Source organism: Triturus cristatus, chromosome 10, assembly GCF_964204655.1.
Source record: "Triturus cristatus chromosome 10, aTriCri1.1, whole genome shotgun sequence".
Taxonomy (NCBI): domain Eukaryota; kingdom Metazoa; phylum Chordata; class Amphibia; order Caudata; family Salamandridae; genus Triturus; species Triturus cristatus.
Window position 1 is genome coordinate 636,833,384 of NC_140593.1, and position 21,426 is coordinate 636,854,809.

Sequence of the window (21,426 nt, forward strand, 5' to 3'; positions counted from 1 at the left end):
AGGTGAATCCGCATTGACCCGAAACTATTCTGATCACTAAATTGTGTTTATTTACGCATGTTTGTAAGTGATTTGTTGCTCACATTTTAGCTTGGAGTGAACGCAGTATGTCTGTGTGTTCCTGTGTCCAATGTTTTGTTGAAAAATCAGGTTTGATTAATTCGTAGAGAGGTTTAACCCTTTCTGTGTAATTTAGAATGTAAGTTCTTCCAAAATTTTGGAAACCCAAGATGGATTGTACATGTTTCAGAGTTTTTGGAGGTTAGAGCAGCGCACACTTTTCTAAAAAGTTAGCTGCCAGGCTTTTGCCTTCACTTGAAAGCTCATATTCTAGGAAAAGGACATTGAGATGAGCAATTCTGGATTTTTTAAAGTTGAATTTATAGCCCTCAGAGGCGAAGCCCAGTATAATGGTATTCACCTGTTCAAGTGCCTATCTAGGTCATCGTCTGTCAGATAGATGTCATCAACATATGACAATGCCTCGTCATCATAAATTTGTAGTAACTCTGTTACCCTCGCTAAGAATAACCCCGTGCTGATTTTGAACCCTTGTGGGAGTCGACAAAATTGACGTTAGGTCCCCATTAATGAGAAAGCTGTTAAGTACCTGCTTTCAGGTGCTATGTTTTGACAAAAGAAACCATTTGAAATGTCCAATGTGGTTTTATATTTTTTACGCACAATATTATTCATTAATGCTGTACTATGAGCATTTTGCACAGCAAATGTTTTGGAACTAGTGTTCAATTGTCTGTAATCCAAAACTACACAGTATGTATTGTCTGGTTTGGATACAAGAAACAAAGGATTGTTCATCGAGGAGGTGCATGTTTCAATCAACCCGTGGTATCAAGTTGATCTAAGATCTCCCTGACCTGTTTTTTAGCTTCTTGCTTTATTGGGTACTGCCTTTGTGCAGTAGGTTGATTTTTTAGCTGTATTTTGTGGTGAGGTGAGTCCTCATCCCATCCTACATGATTTTTGTATAATGCTGGGGCCCATTTCCTGGCATAAGTTTATTTTAGGTGAATTGGAATATGGTTGGAGAAAGCTGGCATAATGATGTCCTCGCCATGTGGGCACTCCCTGACAAATTTTGGTGGGCAGTCCTGTTCTGCTAGAAGTATATCATAACCCTTTGAAAGTTTCTCCCAAAATAGTGCTTTCACTTTTCTAGGTATGTCTCCCTCCATCCGGAGTGTTATTTCATATAACTTTTGTGGAGTACTAACCCTGGTGTCTACAGTCTCTACCGTGAAGTACTCATTCAAGTCCACTATCTCCAGAAGTTCCTTCAGGTTCTGGCGAATTGTTACTTCTGCTGCACTGTCCAGCATTGTCTGAGCCCATTCTATGTTCTTGAGCTGTGTTCTCAGTATTCTCTGCGTGTCTGATCTTCAGACCTGCTACCTTCTTTGTGATGAATTGAGGTTTTGATTTATTTTTCTGAACGTGTTGCTCGTCTTTGGACTTCACGCGTTCTTCTTTGTGATATGACCATCCTCTTCTTTCTGATGTCTGTAACGATATCTGAAAGGTACAAGAGGAACGTGTATCAGTATCCTGATACCTGTCAGGTTTTCTTAAATTATCCCTATTCCTGAGGTTATACTTTTTTCAGAGGGCTCCTTTTGAGGAGACCTACCTCGGGATTGAGAACGTTTCTCTTTAGAATTTTGTTTATTAGTTTCCCACTTCTTTTTTAGAAGATGTAGGATTTTGATTAATAGAGTCCTTCTCAGGACCTTCAGACAGTTTTGGCTTCAAAGGTTTTCCACCCAAACTGTCTCTGCCTAATTCTGCATAAGATTTTTCTATTATTCTGGGTAGTTCATGTTGATGTTCTGTTATATTAAATTCCCTTAAGCATTGGCGGATCGCCACCGATGCTGCCTCCCCTTTAATATTAGATAATATTACTGTTGAGAACTGGTCGAAATTTTTCAGTAATTTCATACCTAAATTCAGAGCAGGCTCTGCCCCGTACTCGTTTTGAATTTGTTTCATGACATCTGGTATTACTGCAATTGACGAAACACCATGTGTTTCAGTACAGATGGCAGCAAAGACTGTGCCCCAAGTGGTGCAGTCTTCCAGTTGTGGTGTGATCCCCATTGGTAAACAGATTGTTAGGATTCTGTGTTTCTCGAAGGGCTAGTATTTGGAAATACTGCTTCGAGTTGAGTAATTTTTTGAGCTATCCAGAATGGAATTTGTTCACGTTTTGTGGGCATTTTACCCATGACTGCGTGTAAAGTCTGTGGAGGAATATTTAGTGTATACCCTTGTTGAGTATGTCCCCAGGCTAACCTCACACACCTGCTACAGATCACCTGGATCCCCATACGGGTCATTAGCACACTATAAGAATACTAATAACATGATAATATAACAGGGGCAATGGATTGTCCACAAGAAATCCTGGCTGCAGCACTCTCCACCACCTACAGGTGCTCAACTGGATAGTTTGAGAGCCCAAGATACAATATATTGGCATAGTCACATCTGGATGTTACCATTGTATGCACAAAAGTCTTCCGGCTTTCTATCGGCAGGAAGTCTAACTTTTTCCTTAACACCCGGAGTTAGGAGAAACATTAACCAGCTACAGACAAAATTTGATGGTGAAAAGACAATATATATCACATGGACCAAACATCTTTGGACGGTTAGATGGGATGCAACAAAAAAAAATCTCCTAAAGGTAGAAGCAGAATAAGTGAAGTATCATCTGCACACGAAGTCATGATGAAGTTATAGAGAAATGAAGAACTGATTTTACTGTTTCTGGTTTAAAGATAGGGTGTTGTCGGTGACATGAAGGGATAAGTTACTTACCTTTAATCCTAGTTCTCTTCCAGGGGTATACTCGTCAAAGTCATAAGCACTGAATAGTCCCGCCCGCGTGCGGGGACCCCAGAGCATTAACAATAATATATGCATATATAATGATATATTTTTTGATAATCGCCTCTTAATCCTTATAAACAGAAAGACAATGCAAACCCAGGATTCGGTGCTATAATATTTTATTCGGCCCCTAGGTATTATGATAGTGCTGCAGCCAGAGATAGGTCCTAGGCCCATCACTTTTCTTTGCTTCTCTATGTCCAGGCGTTGAACTTCTAAGTTCAACCACCTGACCAGTCTTTCTTGGGCAAGCTCCTCCCCTGGGGGAGCTTCCACTTCTGGGGCAGGGGTCTCCACCACCTCCTCAGCATCTTCTTCTGCAGTATGATTCTCCTAAGAATAATTTTCACTCACTGGATGATCTCTGTCATGTCCTGTCAAAAACTTCGTAAGCTTTTTTTTGGCAGCATGAGCTCCAGTTTTAACACCATAACCCCTACAGAAGGCCCATTACTGAGAAACCCATTTCTGGTGTCAGGCCGAGCTCATGAGCTTGCTATTGCGGAGTAGTTGTTTTTTCACTATACTTCAGACCTTTTTATAAAGTTAAAAAACCTTTAAAATTTTCTTTTGACCTAACTAGAGTAACATTTTATAATTCTAACCGCTGAGTAAAGGGACATAACCAAGGCCCTAACAATTAATTTATAAATGTAGAAAAATAGACCAATGGAAAAATACAATTGGCTAAAGACCATTTTGAATTTATTTGTGTGGTCACTTATCGACAGACTGGTATCAGCAAATGCAAAGTCATAGATCCCACCACTGATCTATGAATGTAGGATGGTGGCTCTCCATATAGTGCACTAAAACAAAGTCCAGAGTCCAGAGTCCAGTGAGACCCAGATTGGTATACAGAGGCAAAAGTAGGAAATACTAACACTATTTATAAGAGTAAGAGGCTGCACTACGAGTTAGTAGATCAGCTTTTTTAAAATCAATGAATCTGTTTAAAAAATATATAAATGTACTGCGCGCACGGAAAGCTGTGTTGATGCTCCGTGATATTCTTTTAAAATCTTTTTTAACTTGTTGGGGAATCGTATTGGGGCAGTTGGGAAAGGGAACTCTGAAAGGGGATTGTACTACACTTTAGTGATCATAGAGTTCAACCATAGAGTCACTGATAGGGGTCAGCACTTTAGTGGTTTACTCTGTAGGGATAAGAGATGGTGGGGCAGCGGGCGCGTTGCTGAAGCACAGAAAGAGCGCCAAAGGTAAGCCTGTCTGCGTCCGTCCGCGCCTGAATGGGACAGGGACCCTGCCTCATCAGCCCCCAATATAAGAGTAAATCCCAGAGACTCTGTGATAAAGTTAGGAGGAGCCCCAAGAGAGGGCTGTAGTCACGTAATGGATTTGTCTAAGGGGGACAACGTATGTAAGTACTGTGACTACTTTTTGTCAATTGAAGTGCCAGCAAGTAAATCTTTACTTAAATTTGGAGGAAATATGCATTTGTTGAACTGCGGGTCTGTCCCATGTCATAAGCTGGATATCTTTTCTTTTTTGGATGATGCTAAACCAGGTGTACTTTTTCTCACAGAGACCTGGCTTCATGGGGAATCTGGCCCGACATTGCTCAAGCCCTTCCCCAAAAGATTATACAATACATAAGGATAGAGAAAATAAAAAAGGTGGAGGTCTTGCCATTATTTTGAAGGCTAGTTTTATCTGTTGAACTGATTCGTCTGCATTCCCTGAGTGTGAAAGTCTTGAGGTCGGTATTTCTATGTCTTATACATCCAAGTTCGAAGGGATATTAGTTTATAAGCCCCCAGGTCCTTCTGGTCAAATCATTGTCTTTCCCAGAAACTCTCTCAAAGCTGGCCACTAAATATAGCCTTTTACGATATTGGCGGATCTAAACCTGCATTTAGAGGAAACGAGTGATGCCCTAACAGTAAGCTTTAGGCATGACCGAGCAGCAATGCAACTTGAACAAAGGGTCCAGGTCCCGACGCATAGAGGTTGCCATCTTTTCAACCCTGTATTTACCAACTATCCCCTATGACATGTTTTGGACACGGTGCCACTCTCTTGGACAGATCATTATCTGATCTCTATAATTCTTGAGGTACCGGACCTATCTCTCCTCAGAGACGTAAAGGAGTTAAAAGACCAGCTATGGTCTGAGTTGAATTGGGATAGCTGGAGAAGTATTTTAAGTGTATCCTCACCTTGTTTAAATTCAAATCCTCAAAATGTGAATAATGTGATTACGGAATGGTTGATTGAATCTGTAGATCAAACTATCCCCAATAAGATCATAGTCCAAAAATCTAAAAAATGAATCCGCTCCATGGTACTCTCCGCACCTCAGAACTCTAAAGAAAGAGTATAAAATTGCAGAAAGGCATGGAGGATGGATTTTGATGAAAATAAAAAGTTATTGTACCTGGAGAAAGTAAGGAGCTACTACACTGAAATTCAGCAAGCCCAGGCTTTCTTCTTTGAAACTAAAATCAACAATGCAGCTAATTTCCCTAGAGATATGTTCAGAATTGCTAAGTCCCTGTTGGGGCCAACTAGGATTGCCTATGTAACTGAATCATCCACTGACAGGTGTAATGCTCTGGGTGAGCATTTCGATTCTAAAATCTTAAACATCTACCAATCATTCCAAAAGGAAGGTGAAAGTAAGAATTCCACTCCCTTGAAAATTAGTGAGAATAGATGATTGCTTACCCTTTCTCAATTCCCCCCTCTTTCTTTAGAGGAGTTTACAGTCCTTTTTGGGAATATCAAATCAGGATCCCCTCTTGACCCAGCACCAATGAGAATTCTAGAGCTGGAAATTATTATCCCTATTTTGTTAAAATCGGTCAATATCTCACTGGAAACAGGCATAGTGCTGCTACCACGGAAACATTCGATGGGCAGAGCTGACCCAGATAAACCAAATCTTGACCTTTCCTGTCTGGATAATTTTCGTCTTATATCCCTGCTCCCAGGTTTAAGCACACTGGTGGAAACGTCTGTGAATAGATGTCTGTAGAAGTTTCTCGAAGATAACTCAATCTTACACCAGACACAAACAAGCTTTTGTCCCAAGCACAGTACAGAGACCGCCCATCTGTCAGTAGTGGAAGAGGCAAAAAAGAGATTGGATCAGGGTGCAACAGTGGCTATTGTGCTCCTGGATCTTAGTGCAGCCTTGATACTATTGACCATTCCATACTTTAAGATAGAGTGGGTCGGGTCGGTATCACAGGAAAAGCCGTGGAGTGGGTGGGATCCTCACTGGCATCAGTGAGGATCTATTAGGACATGATGTTTGGTACCAAACATGTCAGGGAACAGTGAAGCTACCATGGAGCTAGAAAACTCATAATGTCAAGTATCCAGCCCATACACTCTCCATGGCTTCCCTGTGCACTTACAATATCCAAGAATGGACTTGATATTGCAGGGTTACATCTGCTCACGCAGCTATATCCACACACTGTATATAGTGCATCCTGCCATAGGGCTGTATGGCCTGCAGTAGGGGTGACTTACCTATACCTCATGCAGTGTATGGGGGAATGGCACACAGGGCTATTTGCACACAAAGGATGGTAGAGTGCACTCAGCAGATATGCATTTTGTTATAATATTCATCATGCTGAATGGCTTTGAAGGGGTGCTATCTTGATTAGGTAGAAACTAACAGAGGACTAACCCACCTGTCAAAATAATATCCTCTGCCTCAACTAGTGTGCATAGCCCCGGCATCTCTAAATCACAATGATAATCTACTGTCTATGAAACATTTATGTGCATAGCAAATGATTAAACCTTCCTGAATACGACCTTAAAATCTTGCATAAACATAAACAATAGAGTGCATAAATCATGTGCATATTGCAGACAATCCTGCTCAGAGTGAGATTAAATTAGAAACACAGGATATTCATGTTGGTGTTCTCGATATAACCGATCACGAACAATCATTCCTCCAGTGCTGCCAGTCCATTTTTAGCCATCATTTTTTAACACATACTTTTTCTGTCATCAAATTTTAACATTGGTGCATTTCTTCCAGTGGACGGAAAAATTAATTGTTTGCACTCGAACAATGGCTGGTTGCTCTCAGCAGATATGTATTTTGTTTTAATATTCTTCATGTTCAATGGCATTGAAGACGTGCTTTCTTGATTCACACTCAGTCTGTGCGGGCAGAAATGTGATTTTGCCAAAAGGAATCTCGTCAGGTCCCTAAGCAAGATGCACAGCCACTAGTAAGTACAAACTTTCAGCCATTTTATTATATTTGTATTCCAATAGTTATCCAAGTTTAATCCAATGGTTTTTCTTCATGTTTACATATTTCCTTTTTCATTCATATTTTTTCATCAGTTTTTTTCTAGTGCCTCATGAGGCTTTCTCGGCGCAGCACTAGAGGTTTCAATATTCCTCATGATGCTTCCTCTATACATAACCCATCAGTGCTGTCTAATGGCCATGACAATCTGCTTAAAACATCTATACTTCATGCCCACTTCCCTTATAATACAATTATAAAGTACCTAAAAAACTAAAAACTGCATGTCCCAGAATCCCACATTCATGGCATTCACCGGCGTCCTGTTTAATCATAAACATCGAAAATCTTCCCTTTGAAAAAGACGGGCGCATGTACCTAAATGGCTGTGCACCTTCAGGATTTAATTAGACAGCTTGATAAGACTTTAACCTGCAGACCCCCACGTCATGATGTACGAGTCAGTAGGATTAGGTTCAAGCTTACAGATTTGCACTTTAAAACCATCTCTAGCTCCCCAGCGTCTGCAGAAAAAAGTTGTGACACCTGGGCCTGATAGCCGTGGTACAGACACTAACATCAAAACTATGGGCTATCCTGGCATCCTGGCGTTTTCTGAAAAAGATGCATGTATGAACCAAAATCAGCGGTTTGACGTTTGCAACCTCATGGAACATCTTGTTAAAACTTTTTACCTTGGACATTCCCACTATAAATCAGGTCTTTGCGAGGCCTGGAGACAAATTACGTTTTTGACAACCTCCAGACAGCATTTACGCACTCTTAAAACAGCTAAATTGCTTGTTTGAACCTTAAAAACACCTATGGTTCCCTAGGATCTCCCCAAAAAGTTGTGATACTTGGGCCAGGTTGCTAGCCGGGGAACAGGCCCTAATTTATCATAATCAAGGGCTATCCTGGCAACCTGGAACTCTCTAACAAAGTTGCCTACATGAACCAAAGACAGCTGTGTGACTTTTTAACTTTACGAAACAGCTTGCTAAAACTTGCACTTTAAACCAGGTCTACGGGAGACCTCTAGACAAATCCGGTGCTTGATAACCTCCAGATGGCACTTATGCACTTACATACTTTAAAACAGCTTTTAACTCGTTCGGGCCCATACCAAATAAACTGCTTGATGTTTCTAAACCTCTGTTTTGCCTTATCAATTTTAATTGTTTTTCTCTTTTGTAGGATTTTAATTAATCAATACAAATTAAGTTACTTACTCCTTTTATTATGTATAAATTAGAATTAAGATCATATGGCGCTCTGTACTCCTTTTTATTCAGATTAGATACCATTGGCTTTTTATACTGGACGTAAAAATCCGGCAAAACCAACTTTAGAAATACCTGAATATCATTGTCTAATTGTGCAGGGTGTACACATTTCGATTTTTAAGACCGGTTGCAACATACATGTATGGATCGATATTTAGTTGTAATGGCAAATCTTAAATGTTACAGTCAATATCTTCTTCAAGACTCGCAAGAACTGAGATGTCCCTCAGTTGATTTATCGATAATGTACTAGCTTTTTGCTGTATAGAGATATGGGGTCTCTCAAAGTATTTAGGGCCATATGTAGGTAAATATATTTTACCGATTCATAAATACCGAATTTTACCGAATCGGTATTTATGAATCGGTAAGTTATATGTAGGTAATCATTCGGTAAAAATTACCGATTCGGTAACAATCGGTATTCAAGAATCGGAATTTACCGAATCGGTAAATACCGAGGTGGTATTTACCGAATCGGTAAATACCGAATCGGTAGTTACCGAATCGGAAATACAAAAACACATGACTGGATGAAACAGCCAATCCTGTGCAACCAAACCCCACCCAACCAGGAAGTGGCCACACCCAGGCAGGTGCACACAATCAACAGACTCTGGAGAGGCTGGGAGTGCAGAGGAGAGGCAGGGAGCCAGTGCCTGATTGTGCAGCTCAAACTCACAATGTCCAGCCAGGAGACACAGAGAGATGGAGGGGAAAGGAGGAGAAAGCAGAAATTTAGCCCCAAGGAACTGCAGGTACTAGTGGAGGAGGTGGTGAAGCAGCAACAGAAGCTGTTTGGGAGGCAGTCCCTGCAAGTGCCTGAGTCGGAGAAGCGGAATATATGGCTGGGAATCCAGGCGCAGGTCAATGCTGTTGGAGTGAACCCCAGGGACATTGAGGTACTTAAAAAGCGCTGGTACGACCTGAGGATCGTCACAAAGAGGAAGATGGGGGAACTGCAGAAGGAGGCCATGCGCACAGGAGGTGGAAGGAACAGGGCAACTGCCCATACCGAACTGGAGGAGCTGGTGGAGTCCACAATAGAGCCAGAGAGTGTCGTGGGGCTTGGGGATGCCGACAGCTCTGCCAGAGCCGCCACCCAACAAGGTAAGACGCATGCACAGCAATGTTGCCCCCCCTACCCCTATCCCACATCCCCAAGTGTGAAATGAGTATCCCACTCCAGTCCATGTGTTAGTGCAGACTGGCAATGCATTATGGGAGATGTAGTCTGGGAAACCCCAACCATGAACTGAATAGCACAGAACAACAGGGCATGGTACACACATTAGCGAAAAGCAGGCAGAAGACAATGTGAGAGTGTTACAGAACTTTATTGTGATGCTTGCAATGCAGGGCTTCAGGTACACTGAGCTGATGTTGCATTTCTGTCCACAGATGAAACATCGCGCAGGACTGCACATGCAACAGGAGAGAGGGCACACCGGCAAGACAGTTCAGGGCTGGCCAGCACAAGTTCTGCCCAGAGATCATTGCCACAGCCAGCATCACCACTACCACAGCCAGAATCACCACCACAGCCAGAATCAGCACCACAGCCAGCATCACCACTCATGCTTGAGTCACCGGCCACATCACCGCCTGCATTGGTGAGGTCGAGGAGGCGTGCTGCTGCCAGGTGGCGAGTGTTAGAGTCCTCATCTGACGACAGCAGGGGCCCGGAGCCAACCACTGTGCCCCAGGATGGGAGCCATGCCACTGTGCCCTCCACCTCGGAGGGAGCACGCACAGGTGCCAGACGGCGCCGCAGGTCTCGGGTGCAGAGTCCACCAGCACACGACGAGAGCCATGGGGTGTTCTCGGGGCAACATGTTGAAAATACAGCGCCTACAAACAAAGGCAGTGATGTCAGTTCAGCGCCAAATGCGGGGACTGAAAGCTACTTTTGACAACATGGACAGGGGCATCAGCGCAATGGCGGTGGGGATGAGTGAGATGGCTGCGGGCATGCGGGACATGTCCCAGTCCGTCAAGCTGTTGTGCAGCAAGTATGATGCAGACAGAGCTGCACGGCGCCGGGAACGGCAGAGGAGAGACAGTCATACCAGGGCACTCAACCGGCTGGCAACTGCCACTTCACTGCTCTGCAGGTGCTCTGTGGCTATGCAGGAGGGCCTGACACACTGCAGCAGCGACGTTTCTAGGGGGATGGTGCAGGTCACGAGTGCACTGGAAGTGCTATTGACAAGCCAGGCGGCCACAACTGGTGCTGGGGATGCTGCGGAAAGCATCGAAACCAGCAGCAGGAGCAGCATAACCCCCCCGGTCCCAGATACACGCAGGAGCAGCAGGCGGCATGGGGCTGGCACTAGTGAGGAGGCACAATCCGTGGCATCCCACACTGTAGCGCGTGGCCGCAAACAGTAATGCTGCACGGCATAGCCTTAGACAATTGGGTGACGTAACCCTGGACTTGCTAGTAGTCATTTCACAATGTTGACAGAATGGCTTTCTCTTGGTGTTGTGGCGTAGTGCCGCATTATTAAACTACGTCATGACATCCAACAACTGGCTGTGTCCCCTTACTTACTCAGAAATAGTTGCATGTGATCTCTGCCCGTCTCTCTCTCCCATCTGTTGCTGTTGGGACTCCAGCTGCGTTGGCCTCTGGCTGTCCTGACTCATCCTCATTGTCCTCAAAATCTGTTAGTTCCACCTCTGTACCTCTCTTCGTGGCAATGATCTTGCAACAGATGATGGGTGTGTACTGGCGTGCGCCTCCGCTTTTGTGGAGGCAGCGGAACCTGCTTTTCAATAGTGCAAAAGTGCGCTCCACCACGTTGCGTATAGATTTGTGTGCCACGTTATATCGTCTCTCACTCTGGGTTGATGGGTGTAGGTAGGGAGTGAGGATGAATGACCGCACGGCATATGCACTGTCGCCTAGGTGAGTATGAGAGAACCATCAGTCACATGCCTCAATACATGATGATTTGCACTTAGTATAATGGAGCGTCACTGTTACTTACCTAGCAGGTATCCTTCTCCAAATTCTCCGGCAAGCAGTCGTGTGTAGATCCCACTGTTCTGGAAGATGAGGGAGTCATGGGTGCTCCCAGGAAACTTAGCTATGATATCAGTGATGATGTTCCCTGCATCGCAGATCACCTGCACATTTATGGAGTGGGTGGACTTTCTGTTCCTGTAGATGTGCTCAGTGGCAGCTGGTGGGCAGATTGGAATGTGTGTGCCATCAATACAGCCTATGACATGGGGGAACTGTGCCATGTGATAAAAGTCTGTTTTGGTTTTCTGCAGTTCAGCCTGTGTGTTTGGGAAGCTGATGTAGTGGTGCATTCTCTGCATCATGGCGTCCAGGAACTTCCTGAAGAAACGGGACAGGCAACTCTGGGATACACCGCCCACCGCAGCTATCACCCCCTGGTAACTGCCAGATGCGAGTAGATGTAGGCTGCAGAGCACCTGCACATGTGGTGGTATGGCATGCGCCCTTCTTGTTGGCTGGTCCAGGAGTGGGTGCAGGTACCTTATGAGGTCCATGATGGTTTGGGGGTGTAGCCTGTACCTTTCATGTATCTCAGCCTCAGTCTGTTGAAAGAGTATGATGCGCTGTCTGTATATGCGTTCCTCCCGTCTCCAAATCCTCAGACCTGCTGCCTGTAGACGTGGCGCCTTGCAATGACATACAGAGCGGCCATGTTGTCCATGCTGTTGCATTTTGGGATTGCTTATATGCACTGTTGATGCTTACCACCTGCTTTCAATCTGTGTTAATTACCGACTCTTAATTACCGAATTTCATGGATTTCTTAATTACCGAATTTACCTACATGTCTTTTCTCTTTTTACCACTTCTTATTTACCGATTCGGTAAATATGAATCGGTATTTTGGAATTCGGTAATTATGAATCGGTATTTACCGATTCATATTTACCGAAAACTGGTTTTTGGCCTCCTACATCTCACTTGACTGAATACCGGTCGGTAACGGGATATTTACCGAATTTCGGCCGTTACCGACCGGTATTTAGCTACCTACATATGGCCCTTAGTGCGGAAATATTTCTTCAATTTTATTTTATGAGTAAATCTATTAAGATCAACCTTAGCATTTAAATAATTCCAATAATTAGTTGGGGCAAAACTCAAGCCTCTACTAACAGCGTTAATTTCAACATGTGTAAGTTTTTCTTGTGACAAATTCAATACAACATTATCTCGTTCTCTGATTCTTTTCTGCTCTGGTTTAGACATCCTCTTTGTATTTGTTTTCGCCCAGTAAGCCTAGATTTACCACATTTGATTCCTCTTGTACTTGTCGTGTATCCTCTCTCAGGTCTCTTATAGATGTTTGTAATTCAGGTATAGAAAAAGAAAAGTTAGAGTTCAAAGTCACTCTCTTGGTAACTCTAGCCCAGTACTATTTAGGCTAACGAATTCTTCCCTGCATGAGCCCACTGTTCTGGACTCGCCAACAGGGACGACAAATAAGAGAGCCCTTCTCGACGAGGAGGAGTTTACATGTGCAATGTAGCGCAAAAGTCAGTAAGACCAGAAGCACCCTACTTCCCTCGCAAGAGCTCTGTGGACAAACTGTCACGGTAACGAGAACTCGCCAACGTAGGGAAATATGTTAATGAGCACCGACACAAGTCGTGCTCTAAACAGGTATCTGATAAGCCCTCTGTGTACTCCCAAAAGGAATATGAAACGAGCGGTGCCCAATGGCAACCTTACCAGACCAGGTAATTGCAGCAAATGGCCAGCGTCTGAGCCGGACTTCCAGGAATAATCGGCAGCGTCTTCTGCCGCTGCCTCGCCTTATCCCGGGTGTTCCGGTGTCACGTGGGGCGGTACGTCTGACGTCAGACGTCCACGGAGGCTTCCGGGAAATGTAGTTCTCCCATGCCGATCATTGAGTGCCTGTGCGTGCGGTGGTACTCTGTGACGGGAGGTTGGGGTGAAAAAACCTTACCCCCTGACTTGGGTAGCAGATCCGGAAGGCATGGCAATCTCCTCTGCGGTGTCTTGGAGAGGTGTAACAGGTCCGTGTAACACCACTGGCGAGGGCACTCTGTTACAATCAGGATCATCTCTGTCCAGGATTTGTAGAACTTGCTGATCACCAGTAGTATGAGAGGGACTGGTTGAAAGGCGTACAGTAATTTCTCTGACCAGTTGATCAACCGAGCATTCCCCCTGGAGTCTGGTTGAGGGTACCTGGATGCGAAGGCGCGGCATTTGTGTTTGTCGCGTCTGCGAATAAGTTAATGTCTGGAGAAACCCATCTCCGAACGATGTCCTGTGCTATTTTGTCTTTTAGTACCCAGTCATGTGCTTCGGCGAAATTTCGGCTAAGGTCGTCCGCCTGTGCATTGAGGGCACCTGGATGGTGAACTGTAGATATGGACATGTTCCTCACCAGTAGCTATTTCCAAATTGCTTGAGCCTCCAGAGGCAGGGGTCTGGATCTGGTCCCTCCCGGTTTGTTCAGGTAGTACATTGTTGTGGTGTTGTCCGTCTGAACCAACAGGGAGCGTGACTCTATGGAGGGGAATAATGCTTCGACAGCCAGATGCACCGCTCTGAGTTCCAGCATGTTAATGTGGTAAGTTTTCTCTTTTTCCAACCACATACCTCGTACCTGAAGAGATCCCATGTGAGCGCCCCAGCCCTGAAGAGACGCATCTCTGACTATACTCAGTTTGGGAATGTCCTGGTGGAAAGGAACACCTTTCAGATGACTAGACCGTTGCATCCACCATTTTATTGAGATTTGAACTGCGTGAGGAAGGGTTATGGTATCCTTCCAGCAGCAGGACACTTGAGACCATTGTTCCTCTGGAGCTTGTTGTAAGGGTCTCATCTGTAACCTGGCATTTGGAACAATGAATATGCATGACGCCATTGAGCCTAGCAGAGAGGACACCTGCCTGGCCGTTGGATGAGGTGTTCTCAGATGAGTGCGACCTATGTAAAGTATTGATAATAGTCTCTCCTCTGAAGGAAACACTCTTGCGTTTGCAGCGTCTAGCATAGCGCCAAAGTAGTGAATCCTCGGAGTAGGGTTAGATTTTTTGAAGTTTACGCACAGTCCCAATCGGTTTAAGATTTTGATGCAGTAATTCAGGTGATCCTGCAAGAGACTGAGAGAAGCACTCTTGAGTAACCAGTGGTCTAGGTAAGGATAGACGAAGATTTTTTGTTTTCTCAGGAAGGCAGCCACAACTGCCATGCATTTTGAGAAAGTGCGAGGAAGCAGACTTGAGTCCGATAGGCAGGACTTTGAATTGGAAGTGGTCTACCAGTAGTACAATAGTTTATTAGTCAATTAAAACCCTTCAACAAGATCACACAAGGGGACGCTGTGGTGGGCACCCCGAAGGTAATGCGGATATTGGACGATTTTGAAAGTCTATTGGGCTGCGGGTTAATAAGAAGAAGACATACCTATTCCCAGTCGCTGGTCCCCTCGCTCAGCCGGAAGCCTTGACGCCCGATATCGTTTGGGCACGGAACATATTTAAGTATTTGGGCATACAAGTGTTCCACTCACTTGAGGATTTGAAGGAGGGTAATCTGGGAAAGGCGGTGCGCTCTCTGCATGTGTGTGTTCACTTTTGGCGTACCCTGCAGTTGCCAGTGATGTCCCGGGTTTCCCTATCCAAGATGGTCATGCTCCCTCGCCTGCTGTACTTCTTTGTCAACCTTCCGGTCCTACTGCCTAGTGGCTGGTTCCGCCCCTGAACGCCCTGCTCCGTGACCTGGTGTGGGGGGATGGTTGTACCAGAGTGTCCCTGGCAACGCTACAGCGTCCCGCTACTGAGGGGGGCTAGGAGTGCCGAATTTTGAACATTATATGTTGGCTGGTCAGTTGCAGTGGCTACCACAATGGATAGAAGAGGTTAATGGAGAGGGTACCTTTTCGTCTCTTCCAGAAGCCTGTCCCAGATTAGTGACGGCAAAAGTGCTCAAACCACTGACGCCCACGCCATACTGCTCCCTACTGCAACGTACTGCCTTTCAGGCCTGGCGGAGATGTGAAAATAGAGGAGGGCAGCATGCTAAATATACCCCTGTGTTGCCTTTGGTGAGCCTGTCACATAGAGATTCCCAATCTGTATTTACAACCGAGCAATTGGCCCCCTGGACGGCGGTGGGGCTCGATACTGTGGGACATTGTTTCTTGGACAAGTGCCTAATCTCTTTTGATGGCCTTGTCGAGGATTGTGGTTTGCCCTCCAGCCAGTTTTTGCAGTGTGAAGCCCTGGTCCGCACCTTTGCACAGCTGTGGGGGGAGGGTAGAGGTGAACCAGAGGCACCTAGTGAAATGGTTCTATGTGGCTCTCCAGGAGGCCTCGGTGAGCCCCTCGACCAGACTACGTGCTAAACAGGACGCGATCGGAGGTAGGGTGTTAACAGATGCGGAATGGCGACGAGTGTTGCACTACCCTAAGAAGATCTCTTGGAACTCCCGCCTCAAATATCTACAGTTTAACTACACGCATATGACTTACATGACACCGCACCGATTTAACATGGCGTATGGGGGTGAGGTTCGCTCTTGCCCCAGATGTTTGCATCCGGATGAGGACTCTGGTCATATGATTTGGGAGTGCAGAGTTGTGCGGCCTTTCTGGGAGGCGGTGCTGGGTAAGCTGGCGGATGTATTAGGCAGGGAACTACCTCTCACGATCCAGACGTGTATCTTAGGTCTCTTTACCCGACCGCCGAAGCGAAACGTGGGGAACAGATTTATAGACCTGGCACTGGGGCTAGTGAAATGTTGCATTGCGTTGGGATGGAAAGCTTCAGGGGGACCACAGTTTGCGCATTGGCATAGAGATGTGGTGGTGTGGGGTGGAGCGGAAGTTAGAGCGCTCAGTTGGGAAGAAAGTAAAGGCATGAGGAAGCTTCCCTTGGCAGATCAGTGGAGGACAGTGCTGGCAACCTGGGAGAGCCCAGAGGGAAGGGTGGCGGGATCAATAGACTTGTGTCCCTAGCCCGATGTGGGCGCGGGCCCGGGGGTGTCCTAACTTGTATCGCCCGTTGCCATCTCAGTTGGTTTGGTGCCCGAACGGTGCTGACCTATTTCGCTTCTGGGGGCAGTACCCTTAGTTCCAGCTATCGGACCCTTCCTTGGGAGCCCACCTGCTGGTCCACTGCTGTCACTACTTTCTCTATTGTGTCCTCTCCACTAGCTGCATTGGAACTATTTACAGTGCTTTCTCCTCTACCTCAGGTCTTTTAGTTGGTTGGTGTTTTCTTTTCCTTTTTCTTTCCTTTGCCCCAGTTGGGTATCCTTCAATTGTTTGATGATGTCTTTGTGTTATTTGGGCATTTTGAAATACTGGTGACTGATCCCATATCTACCATTGTATGGCACTAGATGCCCAGGATTGTGCACTGAGGAGGTAGACGTTGCTAAAATTTGTGATTTCCTTGCTACTTTCTCTAGGGACTGTCTTGCCTCTGCATGTTTTTTTATTACAGTACTGTGTATCTTGAATGCCATTAAAGATATTTTCCACAAAAAAAAACAAGATCACGCAATTCATAATGTTTAAAAATACATACAAAATAAATTAAAAAGAGATTTTTCATGCAGATAATACCGCCACTAGGAATCGTACCACAAGCCTATTTGCTTTCTCCAACTTTCCTTCCTAGGTATTATAGTCGAGATGTCAAATACAAAACTAGCATTGGATAAAAGTGGTTAAACAGGGGCTGATCTTTTCCCTAATGTCTAAAATGCAGGATCACCATACAGACAACTAATGTTCCCCTAGGTAGATTAAGATAGTTAAGGTGCATATAAGTGGGTCCGAGGCAGGTATAGATACAGAGCCGGATGTGCTATGAGTCCCACTGTAAAAGTGTGAATGTGCACAACTTCACATCTTTAAAAATACAAGATTAGACAAAGTGGTTATCTAAGCGCAACAGGATAGGGAGCAGTGGATTATTGCAATCTCTCGAAGCCCGTCCTGAACGATTATCTGTGGATATTAAGTTTGCCTAAAAGGTTTCTGATTTATCACATTTTAAAATTAGATTTGTAAGCCCCTTCCACAGTACTCATCGCATAACCTGTTAGTAAAGCATCTTTTAAAAAAAATATTCAATAACTGAGTCAATCTAATGTTCAGCATTGTGTTGTATGGGTCCATGGACTCCACCAGTGCAGGCCTGCACGACCTAATTCCCCATTCAAGGAACTCCCATCTTAATAGAGATCTGCATTGAACCATCAATATGGGACAAATACATACAATGTGAAGCAATGTTTCATTCCCCTGGTGGCATAGGCGGCAGGATCGATCTTCACTTAGACTGGTCATCCTCCATTTTGGCATGAGGTCTAGTGTAGGTATTACTCCGAATCTTAAGCCAGAAATGACTGATTGATCTTCCGGTGAAATGGTACAGCCAGTAGAGCTGATTCTCTTTGAATGGAATATGATTTCAACACCAGCAACTTATGGCAACGTTTATACAGGCTTTCTTTGTCTGCCACCCAACTTTGCAGTTTAGTAGATTTATTTACTAATTTCTTAAAAGATTGCCCAGAGGTATTAGAGGTCAAAAGATCACCCAGTTCAAGCGTCCTAATGCTGTTTTCTAAATGTTTTTTGTGAGCGCCGCTGCACCGTTGTAGGTTAATTTTGATCCAGACTAGATTAGCCAGGGTGTTTTCAGCGGTTGCTCGCAGGTTATGACAAAGCTTTACAAACGCCACCTGTCTAGCAAGTGTCTGTTTTGTAAGCAGGAATTCTAGCCAAATCTGCGCAGGAGAGGCCGACCTGGGGAGCCTAAAGGTTTGTTTATAGGCTCTTATCAATTTATCTAACCAAAGGACATCGTCAGCCAGCATGATCTCCGATCCATATGCAAGGGTTGGCAACAGTTTGGCTTTCGTAACTGGTCCCATGGGCTTTAGATCATGGCCTCGAATGTATCTGGCCAGTGAAGAGAAGCCATAATCAACGGCCTGCGCTTTCGCCCTTATTACCGCCTTCTGTAAAGCAAAGGACCCATTTACGTCTATTTTCACTCCTAGGTATACGTAGAGTTTGACCTTGTCAATTGTGTTTCCGTTGGTCAGCCATTTTTGATTGGTCTTAGGACGATTGCACACCATCACACTTGTTTTAAAAAAAATTATTTCCAGGCCGTTCTTTTCGGTATTAAGCTCCAAGAGTATTAAGGAGCCTTTGAAGGCCTTTTAAGTGTTGCTAAACAGCACCAGGTCGTCAGCATACAGGATATGCGACATTTGTTGTCCTCCAACACTCGGTGCGTGAGCCTTCTGTTCGTTTAGCTCAGTGGAGAGATCTGCTAAAAATAAGTCAAAGAGGAAGGGGGCTAGAACACAGCCCTGTTTTACACTAGCAGTTGTCTGCACCTTCCTGGACACACACACACTATCTCCAACTTTAATCTTGACCCAGGTGTCCGAATATATCAGCCGAAGTGGTCTGATTAAGTAAGTAAGATGTAAGTAAGTGAAAAGGTTCCAGAGCCTTTCTGCTGTTTATTCTGAATTTTTTTTAACAATGTTTAGAAACATTATATAAACTAAGAAGTGAGTGTAATGAGACAGAGAAGTACTTCATACTAGAGTCTCGAGTCAAAGGCCTTACAAAGTTCAAAGTAATAATCTTCCTTTGAAGAAAGCGATCTGAAGGCATTTCTAGCCTTCGTTTGGGGGGCTTATCGGCCTGCCTGCCAACACAGGCGAGAATAGCAGATGCTGTCACTTAAAACACCATAAAGATTTTCCTACACACCTATCTTGAGCAATATTTGGCTAATGGTTTTATTCGCCCCTTCCAATCTCCAGTTTCGTCTCCTCTTTTTTTGTCCCAAAAAATGATGAATTAAGATCTTGCATAGACTATCGAGCGATCAACCAAGTAACAATCAAGAACCGATACCCCTTACCTTTCATCTCAGTTTTGTTAGATCAGGTAAAAGAGGAAACAGTTTTCACTAAATTAGATCTTCGTGGTGCGTACCATTTTGATTCGAGTAGCAGAGGGACACGATTGGAAAAAGGCGTTTCGTACCCGATTTGGATTGTATGAATACCAAGTCATGCCTTATGGGCTATGCAATGCTCCAGCAGCGTTTCAACACTTTGTGAATGATGTACTGCAAGACTTTTTGGATCATACAGTCGTGGTCTACATTGACGACATCCTTATCTTCTCCAGAAATCAATTTATTTCTAAATTCTAGAGAGCTTTCATGCTTCAATTGGTTATCGATTCACGATATTCCACTAGCTATCACCCGGAACCAGATGGCCAAACGGAAAGGGTTAACCAGGAGATTGAACAGTATTTGCATTTATACCTCTTATAACAAGAAGGTGAATGGTCAGAAATGTTTTGGACTGCAGAATTTGCCTACAACAATGCTGTTCACTCGTCCACTGGTTACTCTCCTTTCTATTTAACCTCTTCAGTGCCCATGACGAGATAGTCTCGTCATGGAGCACGGTTGCGCTGTGCCCATGACGAGACTATCTCGTCATGAACCCCACCCACTAGTGCAACGCCCGGCACAGGAGGGGGAAAGGGCATGGCACTGAAGGGGTTAAACTCAGGTAGACACCCCAATGACATTTTAGGAAAATGTGATGGTTCTGTCCCTGAGGTGGAAGAATAGAGTAAAAAGAATCCTAGAAAGTTATCACTCTGCAACTGAACCCTTGAAAAGAGCCAATATCTCTTACAATAGACAGACAAATAAAGAAGGAGAAGTAATCCGGACTATTCAATTGGAGATTTGGTCTGGTTGTCGACTCAACACCTACAACATCTACACCTTAAAAGAAACAGAAAGTTCCAGCCACGGTTTTTGGGACCTTTTCGAATCCAATATATTGAATCACCTTGCCTCCACAAATGAAAACCCATCCGGTTTTCCATGTTTCTCGTGCTGAAGAATATTCTTCCCGCGCACTTGCCTTTGAAGCTACGTACTTCAACTGTTGAACTCGACGGAAGAGCAGCATCTTTTCTACGCGCTAGCTCTGAGGAGATTTCAGAGTCCTTGAACTTCGTTTTTTTTTCAGCTCTGCCCTTAGCCGAGTGGTGTGCACACGAGAACCTTTTTTTCACAGAAAGGCTAGTGTCTAATTTGTCTTGCTCCAGAGTATACCTCAGAATTCATACCCAGAGAGGCATTCAGTTCCCTGAGTTTCAGCCTGAACTGTAAGATTATTCAGTTTTCCTCATCTTCCAATTTGGAGATTCTAGTATTTAGAGACTTGATACAGGACTAAGAATATTTTTGGAAGATTCTGTTGTGAGCCTGAGTCAAAGTTTATGTATGGTGTCTCTCTCTTCTCTCTCAACCTCTTCTCTTCATAAGGTTCTTGAGAATAGAAGTTATTATCCAGAGCCTATGCCTTCAGAGAGCAGCAATCCCTCATTGTGATCCAGGTGTGTGAGTAAGAGTCATATTTAGGAATTGTTTAGAATGTCTAGACTTATCACAAATATTTAGCAGTGTACTAATTACTATACGCTAATGTTGTACAGGTACTGCCTTTTGTCTTCCCAATGCGAGTGACAATTCTAAAACTCAAATAATAGAGCAGTAGCAGAGGACTACTGCATCTGGAGGGGGTCTCTCTTGTCTTCCCTTTCCCCCTTGTGGTGGATTTTTGCGGATTGTTACCTTGGTCTGCATACTCACCCGCAGGAGGGAGTTGGGATTCAGCATCTGCTACTGTGGAAAAACTCGATCTTAATAGGTGTGTCCTGACAGATTTGTAAAATACCAACTGGATCAACAAAAAGCAAGGCATATACAGTCGAGCCCTTCACATGAGGAGACAGCGAGGTGCCTGGGATTTACGCTGCCACACCATTTCATCAACTTAAATATTGACCATGCAAAGTAACTGAAGGAAGCTCTATTTGTCGAAGGAAACTAACTGGTAAAGCTTGCAAAACTCCAAATTAACAATGCCAGCTCAG

The 21,426-nt window shown here is 44.5% G+C and overlaps 1 protein-coding gene across 6 annotated transcripts in view; it reads right to left on the minus strand.

Annotated features, from left to right (window-relative positions):
• Window positions 1-21,426, minus strand: part of SMARCD3 (SWI/SNF related BAF chromatin remodeling complex subunit D3) — a 1,344,655-nt gene that overhangs the window by 162,251 nt on the left and 1,160,978 nt on the right. The window lies entirely within an intron of this gene.